Raw genomic sequence first — 4,807 nt, 5'->3', positions numbered from 1 at the left:
AGGTGTTAATTTGCTTCTTGGTGATGATGATTCAGGAATTATGGGTGTTTGATTTCTAGGATTCAATACTCATGCATGGGGGCAGGGGCTTAGCTGGTGGCAGGTGGTAAGCTCGGCAGTGGGGCTCAACTGTCCTGTGGTGAAGGCAGGGGTCTCTATGCCTTTCCCTTCAGCGCACTTCTGAACAGGCTCTCTAACAATGTCCCATGGTCAGCAGGGAGCAAGCATTGTGTGTGTGTGTGGGGGGGGGGCAGCGAGGGGGTGCCCTCTGTCTGCTGACCTTATAGTTTCTCCCACTTTAAGAAAAAGACAAACCATGCTACCGCTTCCTCTGATTAGCTCCCTTTCTGTGTCCGAGGTTGGGGTGTTACCCAGCCCCCTCCCAAAGTGGTTTTGATGAACAAGTGCTCCGGATCTGGAGGGGGCACACTGCGACGCAGGGGCCACGTGGGGCTCTTTCGGTGTGCACATGTGACTCTGAAGTAAAGTTGAAAAAAACTACAGGATATTATTCAAATAATGGTGATTTCTTTTTTTTCTTTTTCTCAATATTTATTGTGAAAAAAGATCAAGCTACACAAAAACAGGATTGTGAATCCCCATGTGTCTGTCCACCATCCACATTCAACAATTATCAAGGAACTGCCAACTGCCACACTTTCTGAGAAACATTCTGAAAATTCAGCATAGGAATCTTTTGTTTCCCTGGAGGAACTTCGCGCCCTGTGCTGTCAGTTCTCAAGCCCAGGAGCACCAAAGGGGCAGGTCTCTTACCCCCCACAGGGCGGGACCTGCTCTCTGCTTCAGGGCACACACACCTGTTTTCAGGTGTGTTTCTTATTTTTGACTTTACTGCTTCATTGGTTATGCATTTGTTTGTTTTTTTGGTTGTTGTTTTCAGATAATGGTGATTTCATTCGTTTGTAAAAATATATTTACTTCTTTCCAATAATTTTAAAATTGTTGTGAGGGACAGGAATGGCTCTTCTATCTCAGAAGTTGACCAATCCCGGTTCTAGATGTGAGTGAGTGGGCTGTTCCCACTTCTGCCTGTTGCAATTCCTTCTCTCCCCGAGTTCTGGACCCTCCCCGTGCTCTCCAACACCTTAACTGCTGTCCAGCGTTCTGAGAACTCAATTGTACTTGTTTTCAGTCATGGTTCAGTGGGCTAGTTTCAGGGGAAGTAAAAGGAAATAGCCAATTAATTTACCACGTGCCCCACCCTCGTATCAGGTTTCCATTGGCCAATTTCCGAAGTAAATCACCAGGCCTTTCTACTTTCTACTTCCAGGCCTTCTGGACGATCTACGGGAACCTGTCCACCAGGAGTGGCTCTGCTGGTATGTAAAATACCAGTGGCATAGCACCCAGGATCATTGTAACCCACAAGACACCACAGTGTGACAAACTGACAGATAGGTGGCAGACCATACTAATGTAAAAGGTTAATAATGGAGGAAACTGGGTGAGACTACAGAAGAATTCCCTTTGTTCTCTTCACTTCTTTTCTGTAAATCTAAATATGTTCTAAAATTTAAAAGATGGGTTATTTTTGTTTGATTGCTTGCTTGTTTGTTTTTAAATCTGCCCCTTCAACTATAAGCTAGTCCAGAAATTTTACGGTCCATGTCCCCTACCCTCCTCATTTGGGCAGAGGTCCACCTGTCCCCAGTGTTGCCCATCACTTTCTCTGTGTACTGCTAGCACTGCTTCCCTCCAATAAATTGCTGCTCTCTCTTTTATTCCATAAAGTAACTTGAGTTTGCAATGAAATGGTATCGTCACAGGGCCCAGGCAGTATTTTTGAAGCTTCATTTGGGAGGGGAAATGTAGGTGTACATGCATTGGAATCATGAAAATAGTTTCTCTTCATCATTTGCATGGTTGTAATGGCTCAGGACCATGTCAACTAGACACTCCTGGGTAGGGGTGAGCCCAACCTATCAGTTGGATTTCAGCTTGATGACACCTCTTTGGTGTCATAAGCCTTTTTGTATAAGAGTGAGAGACACTCGGAACTCTGTCTCTCTCTCTGCCCCTTTGCCTTCTTGCTTGCTGGGACTCTGCCTGCCTCCAGGACTGACCCCATGTGGGCTGCCAGACCCCGAGAGCTACCGGCACCCTATCATGTTTCCTCCAACCTTGGAACCATGTAACTCTGCACCCACTGGCCTGTGATCTTCCTGCACCCTGCTTCACCTTTTTGCATCATTAGCCTGCAGCCACATGAGTCTGGAGAGGGCCCAGCTTGCATCAGACTTACGGACTTGAGCTGGACTGGGCTGGGATGCCTTCTTGGTACAAAGCTCTTTCTTATACATATATGAGGGTCTCTGGTTTTGTTTCTCTAGAAACCCAGCCTAACACAACGGTCAAAATAGCAACGACAACAAAACAGACATATGAATCGGGAATTAAAGTTAGCTTTGCCCCCTAAGCAGCCCTCCTCCTTCATGTTTATCTTTGCTTTCTCTTGGAAAATGACCACAGAGAGGAACTTGCCTCCACTAGTCCTTAGAGGTGGTGGACACATAAATGCAAACTATTAAATTTAGAATTGCAATTTGGAGATTTAAGTCACATTCTCTGAAATATAATGGCACCACACACAGGAACCAGAAAATTAGAAACAACTCTTTGGCTCAATGATAGGAAATGGTTCAGGATCCTAAAAAAAGGTCACCTGTTGCCATCGAGTGGACGTCCGCTTCGGGTGACCCCTGTGCTACAGAGCAGGCCTGTTCCATACAGTCTCCTGGTTGTAATCTTTATGGGAGCAGGTCAGCAGGCCTTTCTTCCACAGCAACAATTTTGGTTTTGGTAAATTGAATGTTTGGCAGCAAATCCAGTGAGACAACACAGGAGAGTAGGGGAGAGAACCATCATCAGATAGTACCATCCTAGGCCTAAGTATCATCCTTGTCCCACGCTGAGACTTATAGGACCCCACTGTGATCTTTGGATTGGCATACATCTCCCCATACGTCAAGAGTTCTGGGGGCCAACAGGCCTAACTCATGTTGAGCTCGTGCCCCCTCCATTCTAGACCACCTTCCAGGTATTTGGGATCATGGAAGGAAGGATAGCTTCCTCAAGTGTACTTACATAGGAGTCAACTGCACACATGGACCTGCATATCCCAAGACCCCAGAAAGGGATGTACAGCGTGTGGTCACAACGAACTGGGTTGTCCACGTTGATGCAAGTTTCCTCACAGAACAAGACGGAATCAAGGGTGAGGATTAGGAACAGAAAGGGGGACCTCCCATTGTAGCCTTCTCTGTCTGGTGCCACACAAGTTAGGGACAAACCTGCTCACAGGCACCTATTCAAAGGAAATTAGAGGTGAATATATAGGAAAATTCTATTTTGAGGAACTTTTTGAACACTGAAAAAGGAACACTCTTAATTCACATAAATGTTCTCCATTGCTTGGGGTGAGATAAAGAATGCGGGGGCAGAGAGACAAGTACAGAAGGTTGTATTGCTAAATAGGGTGTTACCAACCTGGAAGAGAAACTCACTTCCCCTAGAAATCAATGCTAGCCCAAAGATGCCCTAGAGCACTACCCCTAGAAATCTATGCTATCCCAAAATTCAGAGATTGGAGAATTAGGGACAACTGCTATGCAAAAACTCAGAGTGTAGGCTTTGAGGAGGTGGAGGGTAAGTTACTGTGGTTCCAGTTGATAGCAACCGGTGTGTCTGTAGAATTGTGCTCTAGAGCTCTCGTTTTCACTGGCTGATGTTTCAGGAGGCGATTCTTAGCTGCACGTTTGCTAGATTACAACCTGCAGCCTGTGGTGAGCAGCCACGCACATTGAACCCTTTGTAACCACTCAGTGCGTTCAAGTGATGGAGTAAATTGCGCCGTGGTGGTTGGGAGTTCCGTCTGCATTCCAGTTCCCGAGATGAGGTAAAATATGCACAGAGAGGAAGTGGTTTTTTAAATGGTCTTGTGTTCTTCAGCACAATGCTCTTTCCTTACCAGTGTGCTTCCCAGACCCTCCTGCCTCCTAATCCTCTTCCCTTCCCTGAGTGACCTTTCTTACAGAATACAAGTGCCTATATGGCCTATCTGACTGGATGCTTCAAAAGCAACCCATGTTCATACCTCTGGCGACATAACCACTGGTGGCAGACAAGCATGCTCGTCAGCTCCACTTTCTGAAACTGGCCACGCACTAACCAGCTTTGCCAGGAATGGGTGTTCCAGGCTGGGCCCTGCGTGTTCCCCGAAGGTGGAAACAAAAATAGCTAAACAACACAGCAACCTTTTCTTCCAAGGTGGGGCTTGAGTCGAGAACAATGGTGTGCAATGGTGTCAAGCTGTGTCCACAAAGACAATTCTCTCCACTTACAAGGAAAATCCTGCTCCCCACCACCCCTTTCTCTTAATGGTTGCTTAAACAAATGCAATTCTTTATGGTGTTGATTTAAAAAAAAAAGGCAAAGTAAGTGCTGATAATCGAATCCAAACTGACGCAACAGCGCACCAGACTCGGATCCACTGGCTCACTGCTCACTTCCTCTAAATGCCCCCACCGGGCACCCCGCCAGCCCCTTTTCTCCATGCCGCACAGGCCTGGGACCTCCGATCGCCTCCCGGGCTGGGTGAGTCGGTTGGCACTCCTCACTGTTGCCCGCCCTCCAGTGGGTTCGGTGCGGGACCCCCCGGGAGGCCTCGCACCCCCTCCCAGCCCCGGGCTGCAGCTGAGGGTCTTTGGAGCCCGAGGCAGACCTCGGCAGCCTTCAGCTCACAGCTCGGTGGGAGCGGGACCCCACCAGCCTGCGGGCAGCTCCCCGC

At 47.7% G+C, this 4,807-nt stretch overlaps 1 protein-coding gene across 1 annotated transcript in view; it reads left to right on the top strand.

Moving 5' to 3' along the window:
* Positions 1-4,807, top strand: part of PTGER2 (prostaglandin E receptor 2) — a 60,019-nt gene that overhangs the window by 37,858 nt on the left and 17,354 nt on the right. The gene's annotated exons all lie outside the window — the stretch shown is intronic.

This window comes from Echinops telfairi, unplaced genomic scaffold, assembly GCF_000313985.2.
Source record: "Echinops telfairi isolate 266 unplaced genomic scaffold, ASM31398v2 ScPeMD7_18;HRSCAF=68, whole genome shotgun sequence".
In the NCBI taxonomy this organism is placed as follows: domain Eukaryota; kingdom Metazoa; phylum Chordata; class Mammalia; order Afrosoricida; family Tenrecidae; genus Echinops; species Echinops telfairi.
Note: the sequence above shows the minus strand (reverse complement) of the source record. Positions and strands in the feature narration are given on the sequence as shown.